At 40.9% G+C, this 27,258-nt stretch overlaps 1 protein-coding gene across 4 annotated transcripts in view; it reads left to right on the plus strand.

Moving 5' to 3' along the window:
* The first annotated feature begins 19,664 nt into the window (after positions 1–19,664).
* The window catches only part of DIDO1 (death inducer-obliterator 1), a 48,386-nt gene continuing 40,792 nt past the window's right edge, over positions 19,665–27,258 (plus strand). For 3 of the 4 annotated variants that reach the window (XM_063459576.1, XM_063459578.1, XM_063459579.1), the window contains exon 1: positions 19,665–19,752. The gene's annotated coding sequence lies outside the window, so the exon portion shown is untranslated. The remainder of the gene's footprint in view (positions 19,753–27,258) is intronic. The other variant, XM_063459577.1, reaches the window with a different exon arrangement.

The raw sequence follows: 27,258 nt of genomic DNA on the forward strand, positions 1-27,258 counted from the left end.
TCACTTGCAGGGAGACTGCCTGTCAGCACAGACAGTCCCCCTGCAGGCAGACACATGGACACCTATTGCGGTCATGTGATCGAGTGATCACATGGCCGTGGGGTCCTGATCTGCCGAGGGGGGACTGCCCGGGCAGACAGGCAGTCCCCCTGGACCGGGTGGAGCACTGATCGCCGCCGTGGGACCGACGGCGATCAGGTAAGTAGCCCCAAACCGTTATGACGGTTCAGGACCGTCAGCGGTCCAAACGCACGTTTTACCGCTGACGGTCCTGAACCGTCAGCGGTCCTGAAGGGGTTAAGAATCAGCATAAATATTTGAAAAAAACAACAGACTCTGGCCAATATTAAAAACAGACAAAGACTTAAGTGGGCTACTCCCGTCCAAACCCAAAATTACCTTTAGAGGGGCTCCGAGTTTAAGAAGCAATCTTGTACATAGTTATTTGAGAGAAAAGCCTAAGAGAGTAACGGAGAATTTCCTAGGACACCCCATCGGTTTCTACAGATGCAAGATGTGTCTTGCCTGTAGGAATATGGGGAATATTAAAGAGAGCAAAGTGGAAAAATGTAGGTCAGAGAGAACGCAAAGAGAATTCAAGATTAAAGAGCACATTACTTGTCACAGCAATAATGTGATCTACTTGTTGAAATGTCCATGTAGACTGAGTATGTGGGAAGGACGACCCGTCCACTCCACATAAGGATAAGAGAACATATTTATAACATTAGAAAAGGATTAGAAAGTCATAGTGTCTCAGAACATTTTAAGAAAGTGCATGGACAGGATCCACGGGGACTAGAGTTCATAGGCATTAAGAAGGTACAGCGGGACTGGAGGGGAGGTGATTTTATTCGTAAGATCGGACAGGAGGAGATGAGATGGATCTTTCAAATGGAAACACTAACTCCGTTCGGTCTTAACAAAGATTTTGAACTTTGTAATTTTCTGTAGTATTTTAAAATTTTTATGTTTTTATATTTTTGATCTTAAATTGTGCTTTTTTTTCTTCTCTCTTTCCATGATATATGATCAGCAGTGCTACTAATAAAATACTTATTTTGGACTTTGAAATGTTGATGAGAAAGTTTGTATTGATTTTAAAATGGTTGGTAACATGGACTGGTGTATATAAGACACAGGACAGTGGGAGGAAGCATCAGCCGTTTGACAAAGCTCTGTGGGTGGGGCGAAATGCATTACGGACCCGGAACCAGGAAGTGACTTGGAGACAGTCGGCAACAGCAGCCAGGATAGCAGCCGGAAGATTTTTTTACGGTTTCCTGAGGCTGGTGAGCGGACTAACTACCTCCCCAACAAGTTTTGCTGTTTTTAAATTGCTATTAATAAAGTTTACTTACCTGAGATCCGGATTGCAAGCTTCCTTTCCACGGATTCCACGCACTCTAGGGGCTGATCCTCCGAGTGCTATAGCAACAAGTGGTGCTTTTACCACTCCAATCTTGTGAGTGTAACACCTAAAGGGCACCTCTGTTTGCTTTATTCTATATATTTATAAGTAAATTACTATGCTGCACTAGGAGCTCTCTTTCTGTTTTTGTCTCCTTAATAGGTGTCAGAGTGATTTCCATGTTTGCAAGTATACCTACAGATTGTGCTTTGTTTCACCACAACCACTGTTTGTTTTTCAATTATTTACAATATTTCCACTCTGTAAACACCTCATTTCATGTACACAGGGTTACTTTCACTCTCTATAAGAGGTCCATAGTGAATACAATTTTTGTTGTTGTTGGGAAACATGGCAAGATGATGACCGAATCCCAGGAGGACTCCAATCATTCACTAATCACAGAGAGGGATGGCTTTGGACTTAATCACTGTTTTTTTCCCCTGTATATAAGGGTTTGTGTGTTGTAAGCTGGGAGGGACATGGTGTATTGAGAAAGGGAACAAATGAAACGTTTGTGATATTCTGTCCTTCAAATAAATACCAGTAGCACCTTGGTGTGCACAAAGCAACTTTTTGCGCAGCCTCTTGTTTGTTCTATCTACCCTGTAATATAATATAACATGGGGTAAAACCATATAATATTGTATAACATGGGATAACATCCTATAATATCAAACAACATGGGGTAAAACCATATAATATCATATAACATGGAATAAAACCATATAATATCATATAACATGGGATAACACCATATAATATCATATAACATGGGGTAAAACCATATAATATCATATATAACATGGGGTAAAACCATATAATATCAAAAAACATGGGGTAAACCATATAATATCGTATAACATGGGATAACACCATATAATATCATATAACATGAGGTAAAACCATATAATATCAAACAACATGGGATATAAAGCCCATATAATATTATAAAAGGGATATAAAGCCCATATAATATTACAGAAGGTATATAAAGCCCATATAATATAATAGAAGGGATATAAAGCCAATATAATATTACACACCGGATATAAAGCCCATATAATATAATAGAAGGGATATAAAGCCAATATAATATTACACACCGGATATAAAGCCCATATAATATTATAGAAGGGATATAAAGCCCATATAATATACAATAAGGGATATAAAGCCCATATAATATTATACACGGGATATAAAGCCCATATAATATTATACACGGGATATAACGCCCATATAATATAAGGGATATAAAGCCCATATAATATTATACACGGGATATAAAGCCCATATAATATAATAGAAGGGATATAAAGCTCATATTATATTATACACAGGATTTAAAGCCCATATAATATAATAGAATGGATATAAAGCTTATATAATATTATACACGGGATATAAAGCCCATATAATATTATACATGGGATATAAAGCCCATATAATATTATACACGGGATATAAAGCCCATATAATATAATAGAAGGGATATAACGCTCATATTATATTATACACGGGATTTAAAGCCCATATAATATAATAGAAGGGATATAAAGCTCATATAATATTATACATGGGATATAAAGCCCATATAATATTATACATGGGATATAAAGCCCATATAATATTATAGAAGGGATATAAAGCCCATATAATATTACACACTGGATATAAAGCTCAAATAATATAATATAATATAAGGGATATAAAGCCCATATAATATTATACACGGGATATAAAGCCCATATAATATAATATAAGGTATATAAAGCCCATATAATATTACAGAAGGGATATAAAGCCCATATAATATTATACACGGGATATAAAGCCCATATAATGGCCTAGACACCGACCGGGATGGCCGCATAATTCCGGAGCTCCGTCGAATCCACTCTTAATCCGGCACTAGCCATAAGCATCGAGACCTAAAAACTAGCCTAATACCCTCCACTATGCCAGGCAGACACTCCGGCTTGAAACAGGACCCGAAAAAAAGGGGCGACAGGAGAGAAACCGGCAGATCGGTGGCTGACATGCTAACAACGCCGCGAGGCAGACAGGCCTCACAAGATGGGCGCCAGCACAGCCCGCGTGGATCCCTCTCCCCGGCCTCTACCACGGGCAGTGACCTGCCAGAAACGCAACCAGGGGACCCTGCACAAATACTGGCTAAACTTCAGGAGGTGAAAAGCTTCCTTGCCAAGGAAATCTCCAACAGCACGAGAGAGGTCAAGGCAGAAATCCAGGCGTTGGACGCCCGGACGGCGGCCCTAGAGGAAAAGATGGATCAGGCCCATAACAACACCGCATCATACTCGAGAGCAATGGAACAGCGGATCTGTGACTTAGAACTCACGGTGGAAGACCTCGCCAACCGCTCCAGGCGCAATAATGTGAGACTTAGAGGCCTCCCCGAAACAGCCGCGGAAGGGAACCTGGTGAGCAAAATGGAGCACTATTTCAAGCACTTACTCCCAGACATCCCTGATACCTACTGGGCAATCGATCGAGCACACAGAGCGCTCCGAGCCCGTAGAACGGAGGGACAGGCACCGAGAGACATCATCATCCGTTTTCATTACTATTCCACAAAAGAAGCGGTGATGAAGTATGCTAGGACCAATGAGCTAAATTATCAAAACGCTATCATCACCTTATACCACGACTTTTCCCCAACCACACTTCAATGCAGGAGAAACTGGAGATCCCTGACAACTCTGCTTCAAGAGCGGGAAATCACATATACATGGGGACACCCCTTCAAGTTGGTGGCTTTCAAGGCCGGGACTACCTACACCCTGCAACCAGGAGGGGACCCACTAAGATTCCTTAGGAGCCTCCAGATAGAACCACCAAGAAGTTTTGCCCTATCCGGAGAAACACCGCCCGAGCTTGAAGATCTACCCACAGACTGGACAGTCGTCAAAGCAGCTAAAGCCTCGACGGACCGCCACACCTGAGACCCTCAGCGGTCACCTCACGACCACCTATGGTTCACTCTCCCAACCTGCCGGGACCCGGTTCCTAAGGAGAGAGAGACTCACCTGAACTGTCGTACACTTCATCGCTGACAGCTGATCGGTATCGTATGCAGCCTTTGCCTAGTTAAAGTCTTCTACATGGGACTTAATTTTTTGCACCCAGCTCTGAAAGAGCGATCCGTGGAGGTGGGGTGTGCTTGTGTACTGTATGTTGTGATATGATGACCCCCACACGGAGTACCCCAACATGCTGTACACTACCAGTTCATTGGGGCACCCCCCCCCCTCAGCGGTCACCTCACGACCACCTATGGTTCACTCTCCCAACCTGCCGGGACCCGGTTCCTAAGGAGAGAGAGACTCACCTGAACTGTCGTACACTTCATCGCTGACAGCTGATCGGTATCGTATGCAGCCTTTGCCTAGTTAAAGTCTTCTACATGGGACTTAATTTTTTGCACCCAGCTCTGAAAGAGCGATCCGTGGAGGTGGGGTGTGCTTGTGTACTGTATGTTGTGATATGATGACCCCCACACGGAGTACCCCAACATGCTGTACACTACCAGTGTCCCCCCCCCCCAAGGTAGAGACACCCTATCCATACCAGCAACCTGCTAAATATAGTAGACATGTGATAGGTAATAGGCAACACCAAATGTTAAAAACTATGTTATGTTGAGAAAAAAAAAAAAAAAAAGCATAAAAACAAAAAAATGGAAAAAATAAAAATAAAAAAGAGGGTTAAAAACTGGAAGAAAGTTTAGCATCGCAACCAGTTACCTGCAAACTTGTTCTGGTTACGCGTATAAATGTTAGAATTGGGGTTATTGCATTAACGTGTGTAGCAACACCCTTGCAGCCTACCCGATATCAGTACAGCAGACCGAATAGGTCTCTGGATCAATTAGAGACCCAGAGCTCCGTTAGCAGCAAGGGGTATTAGGTTCATCTTTAACGAGTAGACCTGATAAGCTGAATGCCCCTGTACACCCCCCCCCCCCCCCCCGCCTTCACCCCATTAAGCTCAGAGGGCTTTAAGATATGGAGCTAGGCTCCACGACCCTGTTACAGCATTAGAGGCCTCATACAGAGGCACAGTGGACTGGAGACTCCCCCCCCCCCCTCGCAGGAGAAAATTTGGACCTGCGAAGGTGAGGGGCACCCCCACCCGACACTGGCAAGCTGTAAGACCAGTGTGCACAAATTGTTATATTACTATGTACCAAAGGTTAACAGTTACTTTATGTTTATGTTCATGTTTTTATTTATGATTTTGGGTATGACTAACACGACTGGAGGTAGGAACCAGCTCTGGTTAGAGAGCCTAGACATGCAGTCTGTCGACGAGAGGGAGACCAACAGACAACGGACAGGTAGGGAAGAAACACACTCAGCAATCACACGCCACACGAGAGTAATGGGCACATGATGCTAAAATTTTTATCCATTAACGCCAAAGGCCTAAACATACCTACCAAACGCAGATTGCTCCTACGTGATCTCAAGGCAAAAAAAGCAGACATAGCGTTGGTACAAGAGACCCACATACCGAAGGCCTCGCCAACCAAATTAGGGGATAACATTTACAACATTATCCACGAGGCCAGGGCGCTACGTAAACACGCAGGCGTGGCCGTACTCATACACAAGCGCTGCCCTTTTACGGTCACACACACACAGAAGGACCCTGAAGGCAGATACTTGGCCATCACCGGCAACTACTACAATACCAAACTGCACATAGTAAACTTGTACGCACCCAACAAACCAGATAGTGATTACTGGAATTCAATAACATCCCTACTCACCTCCCTACAGGGAGGCATAATGGTGGTGGGAGGAGACCTAAATGCCGTACCCAGCCTGGCGACCGACCGTAGCTCTAAAATAGGGACTCAGCGTTCACAGGGAAGAGGGGGTCAGGACAAACTCCTCCATACCTTTCTACAACGCACTGGACTAATGGACGCGTGGAGACTACAACACCCAGACACCTTAGACTATACATACTACTGCGCACCCCACACTACATACTCCAGAATAGACAACCTTCTCCTCAACGGAGCTGGCATGGCTAAACTAATACACTCAGAAATCAACAATATCACATGGTCGGACCATGCAGATGTGACTATAACCTTAGGCATAGGCCAACATCGCAACGCATGGACATGGAGACTCAACACAGACCTACTCACTGACAACGACATATCCGCTACCACCCGACTGAAAATCTTAGACTATTTCACCACTAACGACACGGAAGATATCAACCCGACCGCATTGTGGGCAGCACACAAAGCGGTGTTAAGGGGACACCTCATACAGGCAGCCACACATAAAAAACGAACCAAAACGAAACGCCTCCTAGAACTACAAACCACAATGAGGAAACTAGAGCTACGACATAAGCAGGCGCCCACAACCACCATATACACAAAGCTACAAACCGTACGTCACGCTATAAAAGAACTTACCATAGCAGACATAGCACGCTCCTTAGTTTGGTCAAAGCGCTTTTTCTATGAAAAAGCCAACAAGATGGACACACTACTAGCACGGACCCTCCGACCCAGACCAGGGCGTAAACCCATAACCACGCTACGAACCGCTGCCAATGACCTGGTACACACCCCGAAAGACATCAATAGCACGTTCACCGAATACTTCCAGAAACTATACAACCACACCCCAAGAGAAGGGGAAGCGCAGACACAATATACCACACGCATAACAGAATTCCTGTCCCAATTAAACCTCCCCCAGGGGTCCACAGTGGAGGCCAACACCCTGGAGAACCCCATCACACAGGAGGAGGTAGAATCGGTGATAGCAACCCTTAAAGGTCGCAAAGCACCGGGCCCTGACGGGTACGATATGGGCTATTACAAAAGATATAAACCGGAACTAGCCCCCTACCTCACCAAATTATACAACCACTTCCTCCAAGGCGGCACTCCAGACCGCGACATGGCTACGGCCAACATAATTTTAATCCCCAAACCAGACAAAGACGGTACACTAGCCACTAATTACAGACCAATATCACTTATAAACGCGGACTTAAAAATATTCGCAAAGATATTGTCGAGGAGACTAACCCCACTACTCCCAAAATTAATACACCCAGACCAAGTTGGCTTCATGCCGGGGCGCCAATTATACGAGAATACATGCAGAGGAGCTGATCTGATGTGGCTCATGTCTAACTCTAAGTCACCAGCCCTGGCATTGTCCCTTGACGCAGAGAAGGCCTTTGACAGGGTCCAATGGTCTTTCCTGTTCCATTTATTACAAATACAAGGCTTCCCGGACACATACATCACTGCCATAAAAGCCCTATACACAGATCTTCAGGCACAAACCATAATAACGGGCGCCCCGAGGACACCATTTCGAGTGAGCAATGGTACGAGACAGGGTTGTCCCTTGTCGCCGCTGTTGTTCGCGATAGTACTTGAGCCACTCCTGCATCTCATCAGAACTGATCCAAATATTAAAGGGGTACTGTCAGGGTACCTGAGGCCTCTACCTCTAAGGGAGGTAGAGATTTGGTGGTTTGCCCGTCCAGGCGAGCTGTTTCCTTCGTTCCTCGCGGTTCATCCAGTCACTTAAACACCGGCCGCGAGGAATCCACGTCCTTTTCTAGCGGGACGCTCAATACGTGACGTCATGACGCTATCACGAGCGACCTGTCACTCAAGTGTCCGATATCCAATCGGCACTTGTCAGAGGCGTGATTACCATCCAGAGCCAGGGTATTTAAGCTTACTTCTCTCTTCAGCTCATTGCCCTGTCGTGGTTCTAGCTTGTCTAGTCACTCAGTGCTCTGGTATTCTAGTTTACTCTATTTGGTTTTGACTCGGCTTGTTGTACTACCCTGCTTCTCTGTTCTCCCTTGACCCGGCTTGTCTCTCGCTTATCTGTCTTCCCGTTCCCTCGACCTCGGCTTGTCTCTGACTATTCTCTTTACTCTCGGTACGTTAGTCCGGCCTTTCTAAGGCCCGGTATACGTACCTTTCCACTCTTTGTACTCTGCGTGTTGGATCCCTGTCCCGATCCTGACAGGTACAAATTAGGGGGGAACAATTTAAAACAGCAGCATATGCGGACGATATACTCCTCACACTGGAAGATCCGATCCCCTCAATGGCGAATCTGGAAAAACTACTTCAAATTTACGGGGAGTTATCCGGGTACAAAGTCAATCTCACCAAATCAATAGCGCTACCATTTCACATTCCCGAACAAGAGTTACAATACATTAGACGAACGCACCACATCAAAACGTCTACGACCACACTCACATATCTAGGCGTCAGGCTAACTGCGGACCACAAAGCACTTTACCAACACAACTACACATCGCTGCTCAACAGACTTAAGACAGACCTAGACAACTGGACAGATAAGCCGATTACATGGCTTGGCCGATTACACTCAGTAAAAATGAATATACTGCCAAGACTGCTATTCCTCTTCCAAGCGCTCCCAGTCCGGGTCACCAAGAATGACCTAGCAGACACACAAAAGGCAATAGATGCCTTTATATGGCAAAGAAAGAGACCCAGGATAGCCAAGGCAACTCTGTATAACCCTAAATGGAGGGGAGGTTTAGGTATGCCACACCTGCACCATTACTACACGGCCGCACAATTGGCTCAAATAGCTCACTGGCACTGCCCGACTAACCAACGTAGGTGGGTGGACATAGAATCCCTCATGACTGGGGCAGACCTACCGCAATTTCTTATGTGGGTGCCCAGAGAACACAGAGTACTCCTACGGACAGAATGCCCGGCAATCCTTAACTCCCTTAGCTTATGGGACAGGGTCGCAAAGAAACTTAAACTAACAGATTTACCATCCTCAATGACTCCGGTCTTGCGCAACAGGGCATTCCCACCCGGACTGAGGGCACGAGAGTTTCAGGGCATAGAGGCCACAGGTCTACAACGCTACACACACCTGTTTTCAAACAACCAATTAGTTTCTTACCAACATCTACAATCCCTGGCCCCACTAAAAACAAGTGACTTCTTCAGATATCTCCAGATACGGGACTTCGCACAGACCAGAGAAGTCAGAACGGCAATAGCCAAACCGCTCACTTTCTATGAGAAAATTTGCTTGCAAGAGCGTATGCCAACCAAACTAATCTCGCTCTTATACAATCATATATGCCTAGAATCAGGGACCTGGGGCAATCAGACACACACAGACAAATGGGAGACGGACTTAGGGGAGACATTGGAGGGGACAGACTGGCAGGATATCTGGGAGGCTAATGCAAAAGTTTCCGTATGCACGGCCCTCCAGGAGCAATCATACAAAATACTACTTCGGTGGTACACGACCCCTGTTAAACAATGCCATATGCAATTAAGCCCCACAGACACTTGCTGGAGGCTCTGCGGAGAAAAAGGCACATACATCCACATGTGGTGGCACTGTGTCAAGGTTAAAGAGTACTGGGGAAAAGTTACAGACCTAACCTCGAATATTCTGCAACGCAGGATAACACTTGACCCTTGGGCATGCCTACTATCACGGCCAACAGAGGGGCTAAATAAACACGACCAAAAACTGTTAAATATGCTTAACCTGGCAGCTCGTAGAGCATTAGCACAATATTGGATTAAACACGAAGTACCCCCGATCTCCCTAGTCCTCTCCAAAATCAGGGATAATTACCTGATGGACAAGCTAACCGCACAGGTTCGCGATTCCAATGCCTCCTTCCAAAAAACTTGGGCACTCTGGGAACAATATGACATATAACATACTAAGCATAATCCCAACTCCGATAGTCTTGAAGATACAAAATACAGCATGACATACCCAATGTTACAGGTTTTACAGTTTTTGTTTTATACTGTACATATATTACCATACTTTATTATATTATATTTTGATGGATATTTTTACGTGTATATGTCTCAATGCACAATAGTCATCGATGTATATATGTACCTACGAACTGAGACGAAATCTAAATACATGTAGACTCGGCACAACACAAAGATATGTCTGAAAGGCTTCTGCGCAAGCCATTTGCGAAGTATTTTCTATGCACTAACATACCCTTCCTTTCTGTATTGCAACTATTAAGATGATTCTTATGATTGGGCCTCTGCGTAGGCCAAAAGTAATATGATGCAATGTGCCGGTCGACATTTAAATAAAGAATTGAAAAAAAAAATAAAGCCCATATAATATAATAGAAGGGATATAAAGCCCATCTAATATTATAGAAGGGCTATGAAGCCAATATAATATTATACACGGGATATAAAGCCCATATAATATAATATAAGGGATATAAAGCCCATATAATATAATAGAAGGGATATAAAGCCCATATAATATAATAGAAGGGATATAAAGCCCATATAATATTATAGAAGGGATATAAAGCCCATATAATATTATAGAAGGGATATAAAGCCCATATAATATAATATAAGGGATATAAAGCCCATATAATATAATAAAAGGGATATAAAGCCCATATAATATAATATAAGGGATATAAAGCCCATATAATATTATACACGGGATATAAAGCCCATATAATATAATAGAAGGGATATAAAGCTCATATTATATTATACACGGGATATAAAGCCCATATAATATAATAGAAGAGATATAAAGCCCATCTAATATTATAGAAGGGATATAAAGCCCATATAATATAATATAAGTGATATAAAGCTCATATTATATTATACACTGGATATAAAGCCCATATAATATAATAGAAGGGATATAAAGCCCATCTAATATTATAGAAGGGATATGAAGCCCATATAATATAATATAAGGGATATAAAGCCCATATAATATAATATAAGGGATATAAAGCCCATATAATATAATATAAGGGATATAAAGCCCATATAATATAATATAAGGGATATAAAGCCCATATAATATAATATAAGGGATATAAAGCCCATATAATATAATATAAGGGATATAAAGCCCATATAATATAATAGAAGGGATATAAAGCCCATCTAATATTATAGAAGGGATATAAAGCTTATATAATATTATACATGGGATATAAAGCCCATATAATATTATACATGGGATATGAAGCCCATATAATATTATACACGGGATATAAAGCCCATATAATATAATAGAAGGGATATAAAGCTCATATTATATTATACACGGGATTTAAAGCCCATATAATATAATAGAAGGGATATAAAGCTCATATAATATTATACACGGGATATAAAGCCCATATAATATTATACATGGGATATAAAGCCCATATAATATTATACATGGGATATAAAGCCCATATAATATTATAGAAGGGATATAAAGCCCATATAATATTACACACCGGATATAAAGCTCAAATAATATAATATAATATAAGGGATATAAAGCCCATATAATATTATACACGGGATATAAAGCCCATATAATATAATATAAGGGATATAAAGCCCATATAATATTATAGAAGGGATGTAAAGCCCATATAATATTATACACGGGATATAAAGCCCATATAATATAATAGAAGGGATATAAAGCCCATCTAATATTATAGAAGGGCTATGAAGCCAATATAATATTATACACGGGATATAAAGCCCATATAATATAATATAAGGGATATAAAGCCCATATAATATAATAGAAGGGATATAAAGCCTATATAATATAATAGAAGGGATATAAAGCCCATATAATATTATAGAAGGGATATAAAGCCCATATAATATTATAGAAGGGATATAAAGCCCATATAATATAATATAAGGGATATAAAGCCCATATAATATAATAAAAGGGATATAAAGCCCATATAATATAATATAAGGGATATAAAGCCCATATAATATTATACACGGGATATAAAGCCCATATAATATAATAGAAGGGATATAAAGCTCATATTATATTATACACGGGATATAAAGCCCATATAATATAATAGAAGAGATATAAAGCCCATCTAATATCATAGAAGGGATATAAAGCCCATATAATATAATAAAAGGGATATAAAGCCCATATAATATAATATAAGGGATATAAAGCCCATATAATATTATACACGGGATATAAAGCCCATATAATATAATAGAAGGGATATAAAGCTCATATTATATTATACACGGGATATAAAGCCCATATAATATAATAGAAGAGATATAAAGCCCATCTAATATTATAGAAGGGATATAAAGCCCATATAATATTATAGAAGGGATATAAAGCCCATATAATATTACACATCGGATATAAAGCCCATCTAATATTATAGAAGGGATATAAAGCCCATATAATATACTATAAGGGATATAAAGCCCATATAATATTATACACAGGATATAAAGCCCATATAATATTATACACGGGATATAAAGCCCATATAATATAATAGAAGGGATATAAAGCCCATCTAAAATTATAGAAGGCATATAAAGCCCATCTAATATTATAGAAGGCATATAAAGCCCATATAATATTATACACGGGATATAAAGCCCATATAATATTATACACGGGATATAAAGCCCATATAATATTATACACGGGATATAAAGCCCATGTAATATTATAGCAGGGATATAAAGCCCATATAATATAATATAAGGGATATAAAGCCCATATAATATAATATAAGGGATATAAAGCCCATATAATATAATAGAAGGGATATAAAGCCCATATAATATTACACACCGGATATAAAGCCCATATAATATTATAGAAGGGATATAAAGCCCATATAATATTACACACCGGATATAAAGCCCATATAATATTATAGAAGGGATATAAAGCCCATTTAAAATAATAGAAGGGACATAAAGCCCAAATAATATTATAGAAGGGATATAAAGCCCATATAAAATAATAGAAGGGATATAAAGCCATTTGCGAAGTATTTTCTATGCACTAACATACCCTTCCTTTCTGTATTGCAACTATTAAGATGATTCTTATGATTGGGCCTCTGCGTAGGCCAAAAGTAATATGATGCAATGTGCCGGTCGACATTTAAATAAAGAATTGAAAAAAAAAATAAAGCCCATATAATATAATAGAAGGGATATAAAGCCCATCTAATATTATAGAAGGGCTATGAAGCCAATATAATATTATACACGGGATATAAAGCCCATATAATATAATATAAGGGATATAAAGCCCATATAATATAATAGAAGGGATATAAAGCCCATATAATATAATAGAAGGGATATAAAGCCCATATAATATTATAGAAGGGATATAAAGCCCATATAATATTATAGAAGGGATATAAAGCCCATATAATATAATATAAGGGATATAAAGCCCATATAATATAATAAAAGGGATATAAAGCCCATATAATATAATATAAGGGATATAAAGCCCATATAATATTATACACGGGATATAAAGCCCATATAATATAATAGAAGGGATATAAAGCTCATATTATATTATACACGGGATATAAAGCCCATATAATATAATAGAAGAGATATAAAGCCCATCTAATATTATAGAAGGGATATAAAGCCCATATAATATAATAGAAGTGATATAAAGCTCATATTATATTATACACTGGATATAAAGCCCATATAATATAATAGAAGGGATATAAAGCCCATCTAATATTATAGAAGGGATATGAAGCCCATATAATATAATATAAGGGATATAAAGCCCATATAATATAATATAAGGGATATAAAGCCCATATAATATAATATAAGGGATATAAAGCCCATATAATATAATATAAGGGATATAAAGCCCATATAATATAATATAAGGGATATAAAGCCCATATAATATAATATAAGGGATATAAAGCCCATCTAATATTATAGAAGGGATATAAAGCCCATATAATATAATATAAGAGATATAAAGCCCATATAATATAATAGAAGGGATATAAAGCCCATCTAATATTATAGAAGGGATATAAAGCTTATATAATATTATACATGGGATATAAAGCCCATATAATATTATACATGGGATATAAAGCCCATATAATATTATACACGGGATATAAAGCCCATATAATATAATAGAAGGGATATAAAGCTCATATTATATTATACACGGGATTTAAAGCCCATATAATATAATAGAAGGGATATAAAGCTCATATAATATTATACACGGGATATAAAGCCCATATAATATTATACATGGGATATAAAGCCCATATAATATTATACATGGGATATAAAGCCCATATAATATTATAGAAGGGATATAAAGCCCATATAATATTACACACCGGATATAAAGCTCAAATAATATAATATAATATAAGGGATATAAAGCCCATATAATATTATACACGGGATATAAAGCCCATATAATATAATATAAGGGATATAAAGCCCATATAATATTATAGAAGGGATGTAAAGCCCATATAATATTATACACGGGATATAAAGCCCATATAATATAATAGAAGGGATATAAAGCCCATCTAATATTATAGAAGGGCTATGAAGCCAATATAATATTATACACGGGATATAAAGCCCATATAATATAATATAAGGGATATAAAGCCCATATAATATAATAGAAGGGATATAAAGCCTATATAATATAATAGAAGGGATATAAAGCCCATATAATATTATAGAAGGGATATAAAGCCCATATAATATTATAGAAGGGATATAAAGCCCATATAATATAATATAAGGGATATAAAGCCCATATAATATAATAAAAGGGATATAAAGCCCATATAATATAATATAAGGGATATAAAGCCCATATAATATTATACACGGGATATAAAGCCCATATAATATAATAGAAGGGATATAAAGCTCATATTATATTATACACGGGATATAAAGCCCATATAATATAATAGAAGAGATATAAAGCCCATCTAATATTATAGAAGGGATATAAAGCCCATATAATATAATAAAAGGGATATAAAGCCCATATAATATAATATAAGGGATATAAAGCCCATATAATATTATACACGGGATATAAAGCCCATATAATATAATAGAAGGGATATAAAGCTCATATTATATTATACACGGGATATAAAGCCCATATAATATAATAGAAGAGATATAAAGCCCATCTAATATTATAGAAGGGATATAAAGCCCATATAATATTATAGAAGGGATATAAAGCCCATATAATATTACACATCGGATATAAAGCCCATCTAATATTATAGAAGGGATATAAAGCCCATATAATATACTATAAGGGATATAAAGCCCATATAATATTATACACAGGATATAAAGCCCATATAATATTATACACGGGATATAAAGCCCATATAATATAATAGAAGGGATATAAAGCCCATCTAAAATTATAGAAGGCATATAAAGCCCATCTAATATTATAGAAGGCATATAAAGCCCATATAATATTATACACGGGATATAAAGCCCATATAATATTATACACGGGATATAAAGCCCATATAATATTATACACGGGATATAAAGCCCATGTAATATTATAGAAGGGATATAAAGCCCATATAATATAATATAAGGGATATAAAGCCCATATAATATAATATAAGGGATATAAAGCCCATATAATATAATAGAAGGGATATAAAGCCCATATAATATTACACACCGGATATAAAGCCCATATAATATTATAGAAGGGATATAAAGCCCATATAATATTACACACCGGATATAAAGCCCATATAATATTATAGAAGGGATATAAAGCCCATTTAAAATAATAGAAGGGACATAAAGCCCAAATAATATTATAGAAGGGATATAAAGCCCATATAAAATAATAGAAGGGATATAAAGCCCATATAATATACTATAAGGGATATAAAGCCCATATAATATTATACACGGGATATAAAGCCCATATAATATAATAGAAGGGATATAAAGCCCATATAATATTATAGAAGGGATATAAAGCCCATATAATATAATATAAGGGATATAAAGCCCATATAATATAATATAAGGGATATAAAGCCCATATAATATAATATAAGGGATATAAAGCCCATATAATATTATACACAGGATATAAAGCCCATATAATATTATAGAAGGGATATAAAGCCCATATAATATTATAGAAGGGATATAAAGCCCATATAATATAATATAAGGGATATAAAGCCCATATGATATTATAGAAGGGATATAAAGCCCATATAAAATAATAGAAGGGATATAAAGCCCATATAATATTACAGAAGGGATATAAAGCCCATATAATATAATATAAGGGATATAAAGCCCATATAATATTATACACGGGATATAAAGCCCATATAATATAATATAAGGGATATAAAGCCCATATAATATTATACACGGGATATAAAGCCCATATAATATAATATAAGGGATATAAAGCCCATATAATATTATAGAAGGGATATAAAGCCCATATAATATAATATAAGGGATATAAAGCCCATATAATATTATAGAAGGGATATAAAGCCCATATAATATTATAGAAGGGATATAAAGCCCATATAATATAATATAAGGGATATAAAGCCCATATGATATTATAGAAGGGATATAAAGCCCATATAATATAATAGAAGGGATATAAAGCCCATATAATATAATATAAGGGATATAAAGCCCATATAATATTATAGAAGGGATATAAAGCCCATTTAATATAATATAAGGGATATAAAGCCCATATGATATTATAGAAGGGATATAAAGCCCATATAAAATAATAGAAGGGATATAAAGCCCATATAATATGATAGAAGGGATATAAAGCCCATATAATATAATAAAAGGGATATAAAGCCCATATAATATAATATAAGGGATATAAAGCCCATATAATATTATACACGGGATATAAAGCCCATATAATATAATAGAAGGGATATAAAGCTCATATTATATTATACACGGGATATAAAGCCCATATAATATAATAGAAGAGATATAAAGCCCATCTAATATTATAGAAGGGATATAAAGCCCATATAATATTATAGAAGGGATATAAAGCCCATATAATATTACACATCGGATATAAAGCCCATCTAATATTATAGAAGGGATATAAAGCCCATATAATATACTATAAGGGATATAAAGCCCATATAATATTATACACAGGATATAAAGCCCATATAATATTATACACGGGATATAAAGCCCCTATAATATAATAGAAGGGATATAAAGCCCATCTAAAATTATAGAAGGCATATAAAGCCCATCTAATATTATAGAAGGCATATAAAGCCCATATAATATTATACACGGGATATAAAGCCCATATAATATTATACACGGGATATAAAGCCCATATAATATTATACACGGGATATAAAGCCCATGTAATATTATAGAAGGGATATAAAGCCCATATAATATAATATAAGGGATATAAAGCCCATATAATATAATATAAGGGATATAAAGCCCATATAATATAATAGAAGGGATATAAAGCCCATATAATATTACACACCGGATATAAAGCCCATATAATATTATAGAAGGGATATAAAGCCCATATAATATTACACACCGGATATAAAGCCCATATAATATTATAGAAGGGATATAAAGCCCATTTAAAATAATAGAAGGGACATAAAGCCCAAATAATATTATAGAAGGGATATAAAGCCCATATAAAATAATAGAAGGGATATAAAGCCCATATAATATACTATAAGGGATATAAAGCCCATATAATATTATACACGGGATATAAAGCCCATATAATATAATAGAAGGGATATAAAGCCCATATAATATTATAGAAGGGATATAAAGCCCATATAATATAATATAAGGGATATAAAGCCCATATAATATAATATAAGGGATATAAAGCCCATATAATATAATATAAGGGATATAAAGCCCATATAATATTATACACAGGATATAAAGCCCATATAATATTATAGAAGGGATATAAAGCCCATATAATATTATAGAAGGGATATAAAGCCCATATAATATAATATAAGGGATATAAAGCCCATATGATATTATAGAAGGGATATAAAGCCCATATAAAATAATAGAAGGGATATAAAGCCCATATAATATTACAGAAGGGATATAAAGCCCGTATAATATGATAGAAGGGATATAAAGCCCATATAATATTATAGAAGGGATATAAAGCCCATATAATATAATATAAGGGATATAAAGCCCATATAATATTATACACGGGATATAAAGCCCATATAATATAATATAAGGGATATAAAGCCCATATAATATTATACACGGGATATAAAGCCCATATAATATAATATAAGGGATATAAAGCCCATATAATATTATAGAAGGGATATAAAGCCCATATAATATAATATAAGGGATATAAAGCCCATATAATATTATAGAAGGGATATAAAGCCCATATAATATTATAGAAGGGATATAAAGCCCATATAATATAATATAAGGGATATAAAGCCCATATGATATTATAGAAGGGATATAAAGCCCATATAATATAATAGAAGGGATATAAAGCCCATATAATATAATATAAGGGATATAAAGCCCATATAATATTATAGAAGGGATATAAAGCCCATATAATATAATATAAGGGATATAAAGCCCATATGATATTATAGAAGGGATATAAAGCCCATATAAAATAATAGAAGGGATATAAAGCCCATATAATATGATAGAAGGGATATAAAGCCCATATAATATTATAGAAGGGATATAAAGCCCGTATAATATGATAGAAGGGATATAAAGCCCATATAATATTATAGAAGGGATATAAAGCCCATATAATATAATATAAGGGATATAAAGCCCATATAATATAATATAAGGGATATAAAGCCCATATGATATTATAGAAGGGATATAAAGCCCATATAAAATAATAGAAGGGATATAAAGCCCATATAATATGATAGAAGGGATATAAAGCCCATATAATATTATAGAAGGGATATAAAGCCCGTATAATATGACAGAAGGGATATAAAGCCCATATAATATTATAGAAGGGATATAAAGCCCATATAATATTATAGAAGGGATATAAAGCCCATATAATATTATAGAAGGGATATAAAGCCCATATAATATGATAGAAGGGATATAAAGCCCATATAACGCTGCATAATGATATATTTGATAACTAACACAGTATAATTCTGTAATATTAACATTAAGCCCCGCCCACGGCCACCATTTTGTCGAAGCTCGCTCTCGCGCCTCGTGCTCGCGCAGCCCCTACAGAGCAGTCTGGGAAACCCCGGATATCGGCAGCTAATGGCGGACACTGAACGTGTGAGGAGAGTCTGAGCGGGCGGAGGCCGAGGTAAGGGACAGTCGATGAGGTGGACAGACATAGAGTGGTGACGGTGAGAGAGAGAGAGGTGGTGGTGACGGTGAGAGAGAGGTCGGGGGGGGGGTGACGGTGAGAGAGAGGTCGGGGGGGGGGTGACGGTGAGAGAGAGGTCGGGGGGGGGTGACGGTGAGAGAGAGGTCGGGGGGGGGTGACGGTGAGAGAGAGGTCGGGGGGGGGGGCGGTGAGAGAGAGGTCGGGGGGGGGGCGGTGAGAGAGAGGTCGGGGGGGGGGCGGTGAGAGAGAGGTCGGGGGGGGGGGCGGTGAGAGAGAGGTCGGGGGGGGGGGGCGGTGAGAGAGAGGTCGGGGGGGGGGGCGGTGAGAGAGAGGTCGGGGGGGGGGGCGGTGAGAGAGAGGTCGGGGGGGGGCGGTGAGAGAGAGGTCGGGGGGGGGCGGTGAGAGAGAGGTCGGGGGGGGGGCGGTGAGCGAGAGGTCGGGGGGGGGGCGGTGAGCGAGAGGTCGGGGGGGGGGCGGTGAGAGAGAGGTCGGGGGGGGGGGCGGTGAGAGAGAGGTCGGGGGGGGGCGGTGAGAGAGAGGTCGGGGGGGGGCGGTGAGAGAGGTCGGGGGGGGGGCGGTGAGAGAGAGGTCGGGGGGGGGGGCGGTGAGAGAGAGGTCGGGGGGGGGGGCGGTGAGAGAGAGGTCGGGGGGGGCGGTGAGAGAGAGGTGGGGGGGACGGTGAGAGAGAGGTGGGGGGGGACGGTGAGAGAGAGGTGGGGGGGACGGTGAGAGAGAGGTGGGGGGGACGGTGAGAGAGAGGTGGGGGGACGGTGAGAGAGAGGTCGGGGGGGCGGGACGGTGAGAGAGAGGTGGGGGGGACGGTGAGAGAGAGGTGGGGGGGACGGTGAGAGAGGTCGGAGGGGGGGTGACGGTGAGAGAGTGGTCGGGGGGGTGACGGTGAGAGAGTGGTCGAGGGGGGTGACGGTGAGAGAGTGGTCGGGGGGGTGACGGTGAGAGAGTGGTCGGGGGGGTGACGGTGAGAGAGAGGTCGGGGGGGTGACGGTGAGAGAGTGGTCGGGGGGGGGTGACGGAGAGAGAGAGGTGGGGGGTGACGGTGAGAGAGAGAGGTGGGGGGGTGACGGTGAGAGAGAGAGGTGGGGGGTGACGGTGAGAGAGAGAGGTGGGGGGGTGACGGTGAGAGAGAGAGGTGGGGGTGACGGTGAGAGAGAGAGGTGGGGGGGTGACGGTGAGAGAGAGGTGGGGGGGTGACGGTGAGAGAGAGGTGGGGGGGTGACGGTGAGAGAGAGGTGGGGGGGTGACGGTGAGAGAGAGGTGGGGGGTGACGGTGAGAGAGAGGTGGGGGGTGACGGTGAGAGAGAGGTGGGGGGGTGACGGTGAGAGAGAGGTGGGGGGTGACGGTAAGAGAGAGGTGGGGGGGTGACGGTGAGAGAGAGGTGGGGGGGGTGACGGTGAGAGAGAGGTGGGGGGGTGGCGGTGAGAGAGAGGTGGGGGGGTGGCGGTGAGAGAGAGGTGGGGGGGTGGCGGGGAGAGAGAGAGGTGTGGGGGGTGGCGGGGAGAGAGAGAGGTGTGGGGGGGTGACGGTGAGAGGTGTGGGGGGGTGACGGTGAGAGGTGTGGGGGGGTGACGGTGAGAGAGAGAGGTGGGGGGGTTGACGGTGAGAGAGAGAGGTGGGGGGGTTGACGGTGAGAGAGAGAGGTGGGGGGGTTGACGGTGAGAGAGAGAGGTGGGGGGGTTGACGGTGAGAGAGAGAGGTGGGGGGGTTGACGGTGAGAGAGAGAGGTGGGGGGGTTGACGGTGAGAGAGAGAGGTGGGGGGGTTGACGGTGAGAGAGAGAGGTGGGGGGGTTGACGGTGAGAGAGAGAGGTGGGGGGGTTGACGGTGAGAGAGAGAGGTGGGGGGGTTGACGGTGAGAGAGAGAGGTGGGGGGGTTGACGGTGAGAGAGAGAGGTGGGGGGGTTGACGGTGAGAGAGAGAGGTGGGGGGGTTGACGGTGAGAGAGAGAGGTGGGGGGGTTGACGGTGAGAGAGAGAGGTGGGGGGGTTGACGGTGAGAGAGAGGTGGGGGGGTTGACGGTGAGAGAGAGGTGGGGGGGTTGACGGTGAGAGAGAGGTGGGGGGGTTGACGGTGAGAGAGAGGTCGCGGGGGGGTGACGGTGAGAGAGAGGTCGCGGGGGGGTGAGAGAGAGGTCGCGGGGGGTGTCGGTGAGAGAGAGGTCGCGGGGGGTGTCGGTGAGAGAGAGAGGTCGCGGGGGGGTGTCGGTGAGAGAGAGGTCGCGGGGGGTGTCGGTGAGAGAGAGGTCGCGGGGGGGTGTCGGTGAGAGAGAGGTCGCGGGGGGGTGTCGGTGAGAGAGAGGTCGGGGACACTCGGTTGAGAGGCTCTTCTTTGTCTATATGTCTTTATGTCTCCACTTATCGTACAGTGCTGGGTACATAGTGCCTGTTTGGGGTCTGGTTATGGAGTACAGTGCTGGGTACATAGTGCCTGTTTGGGGTCTGGGTATGGAGTACAGTGCTGGGTACATAGTGTCTCACATTGTTTCTAATGTAACTGTTTTTCTTGCTTTTAAAAAAAAAAAAAAAAAAGGCCCTGCACCCTGTGCGTGGTAGGTAATGGTTGATAAGGATGGCCTTCTGACGTGATGCAGTGACTGAGCCTTGTGTATTTGACCGGTCAGCAGTTTACAAAGGTGTTTCCAGAGTGCTGTCTGCATTAAATAAATATTCTAAGCACCGTACCAGCTAAGGGGGGGCTTTTTTTTGGTAAATTGTCAAATCTTATTAGAATAGTTTGACTTGTTACTTGGGGTCTAATGGCCGTTGCTTTGCATCCCCTACAGCCTTCATTGGGGCCGGATGCTCTCAATCAGATCATGGAGATGCAGGGCATCATTTAGTTGCTGGCACACTCTGCCATTAAATTTGCTGTGCACTGCATGAGCTGATAGACATTCTTTACCCTTGAAGGACCATAAGATTACCGCCATCAATATAAAAATTATATATTTTTTCCCTTTAAGAATGTATTTGAGCAAGAAATAAAACCATTTCCACACTTGTGTCATTTTTGGGGGAGGAATTATGACACGGGACAAATGTGTCCCTATGGTCCTCAAGGGAGAGAAGGTTGAAGCATTGTCTGTTTCTGGAACTTTAAATTTATTTTACAATAAATTCTACAGAAGGTCATAATAAATAATAATAGAGTCAAATTCTGACTATTTAGGTAACTTTTTATGGAACGCCAAAAGAAGCAATTTAAAAAATAAATAAATTTAAGTTCGTACACTTCAGTTGCAGTTGCTGTAACTAAGCCATTTCATGAACTAACTGGCAAAAAAATATAGATCCATTTGTTGATAAGAACTAATATTTTGACTCAAACAAAAAAAAGTATTTTAAGCTCTTAATCAGATGATACAGGCAATTAAAAACATGGGACAAATACGTCCCTTGGTCCTCAAAGGGTTAAGCAGAGTGGATGTGGGGCCCTCAAATCAATTGGAGGGATTTGACCTCAAGTCAAACTATTCAAAGACCCGTTTGATAACTTAAAAGGACACTATAGTCACCAGAACAACTACAGCCTTTTGTATTTGTTCCGGTAAGTAGAATCATTCCCTTCAGGCTAGAGAACATGCTAGTGATGCCTCCACTGGCCACTCCTCAGATGGCAGCAAGAGGTGCTTTCTGAGGCAGTGCTGCACAGTGTGACTAACATTCAGTGTCTCTGCCCTCTGCATGGGTGCACTGAACTTTGCCTCATAGAGATACATTGATTCAGTGCATTTATATGAGGAGATGCTGATTGGCCAGGACTGTGTTTGGCTTGTGTTGATTTTTGCCCCTGGTCTGCCTCCTTGATAGTTTCAGCCAATTGATTGGCTCAGAATACCATTTCTGATGATGTCCGTTAAAGGACCACTCTAGTGCCAGGAAAACATACTCGTTTTCCTAGCACTAGAGTGCCCTGAGGGTGCCCCCACCCTCAGGGTCCCCCTCCCGCCCGGCTCTGGAAAGGGGAAAAGGGGTAAAACGTAACTTTTTCCAGCACTGGGCGGGGAGCTCTCCTCCTCCTCTTCGCCCCGTCGGCTGAATGCGCACGTGCGGCAAGAGCTGCGCACGCATTCGCCGATTGCATAGGAAAGCCTTTACAATGCTTTCCTATGGACGCTTGCGTGCTCTCACTGTGATTTTTACAGTGAGAATCACGCAAGCGGCTGTCAATGAGACAGCCACTAGAGGATTAGGGGGAAGGCTTAACCAATTTATAAACATAGCAGTTTCTTTGAAACTGCTATGTTTATAAAAAAATGGGTTAACCCTAGCTGGACCTGGCACCCAGACCACTTCATTAAGCTGAAGTGGTCTGGGTGCCTAGAGTGGTCCTTTAAGCAGGCAGGTGGTGGTTTTAACACTATAGGGTCAGGAATAGATGTTTGTGTTCCTGACACTAGTCACCAAAACAACCTTCATTTAAAGGATCAATATAGTGTCAGGAAAACAAAGCGGTGCCCTGAGGGTGCCTCCCCTCCCGTGGCGCTGAAGGGGTTAAAACCCCTTCAGTTACTTACTTTAATCTAGCCCCGGGCTCCCTCGGCGCTGGTGAGCTCTCCTCTCCGTCCGACATCAGTGGAGCCGAATGCGCATGCGCGGCAAGTGCCGCGGGCGCATTCAAAGTGTCAATAGGAAAGCATTTCTTAATGCTTTCCTATGGACGCGAAATTCGCATCCAGCGTCGCAGATGCGCCTCTAGTGGCTGTCCGTAAGACGGCAACTAGAGGCTGGATTAACCCCAAATGTAAACATAGCAGTTTCTCTGAAACTGCTATGTTTGCATCTGCGACCTGGCACCCAGACCACTTCATTGAGCCGAAGTGGTCTGGGTGACTATAGGGTCCCTTTAATGAAGCAGGATGGGTGTATAAATCATGCCCCTGCAGTCTCACTGCTCTATTCTGACATGTAGGAATTCACTTTGTTTATACTGTCCTAGGTACACCTTCCTGCATGTGATTTTATATTGCATTCCCAAACACTTACTGAAACAAGTCACCTAATGTTTACACTTCCTTTATTGCAAATTCTGTTTAATTTAGATTTTATCGCGTGCTGTTGCTAGATCCCGCAGGAGCCTTCTGTGTGTTATTCTCCAGGGCTGCACCGTTCCTTTGCCAACACCCTTCCTTTCTCCATTAGACATTCACGCATTCTCCATTCTTTCAAACAATAATTGAAATCTCACATCTTCAGGAAAGCATATCAATTAAACTGTTAATAACTAAGCCCCTGCACTGATTCCTCTCCTGCAACTGCCATATAGTGAATACTTCTAGCAACCTAGTTTTCTACCCTACCTTTTGTGTCACTATACCCCACTCCCTCTCACATGTAAACTCACTGAGCAGGCCCTCAATCCCTGTTACTGTGTCACTATACCCCACTCCCTCTAGCATGTAAGATCATTGAGCAGGCCCTCAACTCCTCTGTTACTGTGTCACTATACCCCACTCCCTCTAGCATGTAAGATCATTGAGCAAGGCCCTCAACTCCTCTGTTACTGTGTCACTATACCCCACTCCCTCTAGCATGTAAGATAATTGAGCAAGGCCCTCAACTCCTCTGTTCTTGTGCGTCAAACTCGTCTGGTTACAATTGTTTGTTCGTCCACCAAGTTGTACAGCGCTGCAGAAGTTGTTGGCGCTTTATAAATAATGTAAAAGTGATTACACTCCTAAATGAGACTGCAGGAGCATGATCTATATATACACCAAAACTGCTTCATTAAGAGAAAGTTGTTTTGGTAACTATAAAGAGAAAGGTGTCCTGGCACCATACTACAGCACGTATTAAAGGGTGCTTGGGTCCTTTTTAAAATCTTTATTGGTAAATGATTAATTTGTTTGAAGATGTATCTGTGGCATTTTCTAGATTTGAAAGGGACATTATAGTCACCAGACCAACTACAGCTTATTGTATTTGTTCTGGTGAATCATTCCATTCATGGTTTTTGCAGTGAACACTGTCTTTTCAGAGAAAATGCAGTGTTTACGTTACAGCCTTGGGATACTTCTACTGGCTACACCTCAGATGGCTACTAGAGGTGCTTAAAGGACCACTATAGTGCCAGGAAAACATACTCGTTTTCCTGGCTCTATAGGGTCCTTGGGTCACCCTCATGGCCCCCCTCCTGCCAGGCTCTAGTTTGAGGAAGGGTTTATTCCCTTACCTTTTTTCCAGCGTTGGGCTTCCTCCCTTCCTGTCATCAGCTGAATGCGCATGCGTGGCATGAGCCGCGCGCGCATTCAGCCAGTCTCATAGGAAAGCATTCTCAATGCTTTTCTATGGATACTGGCATCTTCTCACTGTCAAAATCAGTGGGAAGCACCTGTAGCGACTGTCAATGAGACAGCCACTAGAGGCTGGATTAACCCTAATGTAAACATAGCAGTTTCTCTGAAACTGTTTACAGCAGAAAGGGTTAATCCTAGATGGACCTGGAACCCAGACCACTTCATTAAGCTGAAGTGGTCTGGGTGCCTATAGTGGTCCTTTAAACTGCCATTCAGTGTCTCCACCCTCTGCATGGAGACACTGAACTTTCCTCATAGAGATGCATTGTTTCAGTGTATCTCTATGAGGAGATGCTGATTGGCCAGGGCTGTGTTTGAATCATGCTGACTCTGACCCATATCTGCCTCCTTGACAAGCTCAGCCAATCCAATGCTTTCCTATGTGATTTGGCTTTTGTCAAGACTTCTGATGATGTCAACCAAGCGGGCAGATCAGAGCCAGCAACAGCAAATAAAATTAAGATTTTGCTATATTTAGGGGGGGATAGATGGTGTTTTTAACACTATAGGGTCAGGAACAAAAACATGTATTCCCGACCCTATAGTGTTAAAAACATGTTTTTGTTCCTGACCCTATAGTGTTCCTTTAAAGTTTAAATATATCGGTAAGGTTTAGAGTCTTTTTAATGGATTATTGACATGATGTAAGAGTGGGATTCACTCATTTCAGGTTTCCTTTTCACCTGCAAATGTGGTATGTCTCCTGAGACCAGGAGGTTGCTGAGAATTTTGAGCCAATCCCTGAACCCTGTTCCTAGTGCAGTTTAAAGAGAAACTATGGGGCAAAAAAAACCCTATTTGATTTTGAATGCCTTATAACAATATGTATACCTGTATTCAGTTTCTCTTGATGCACTTTTTTTTTCCTGTGGTCTTCATGCAGCAGATGAAAGATAATAAAAAAAACTCGCCTTTTCATGTTTTGTAGCTGTCCAGATGAAGGACACTGTCTGCAAAAAACAGCACCTATTAGGAGCCTCCTTCATTATTGTTGTTAGTAAAGTACAAACCTATGCTTCTGTGCTGTACAATAGGTGATCTAACAAACTAGTACATTAAATTGTAACAAGACAGGAAAAGACTTGCATATCTTTCTAAATCTCCTCCCACACATACTGTGCCAGGTGCCTTGTCTGTTGGACTCTGCTCAACTGGAAGGAGAAGAGTTCAAC

The sequence above is a fragment of the Pelobates fuscus genome, chromosome 6 (genome assembly GCF_036172605.1).
Source record: "Pelobates fuscus isolate aPelFus1 chromosome 6, aPelFus1.pri, whole genome shotgun sequence".
Lineage (NCBI taxonomy): Eukaryota > Metazoa > Chordata > Amphibia > Anura > Pelobatidae > Pelobates > Pelobates fuscus.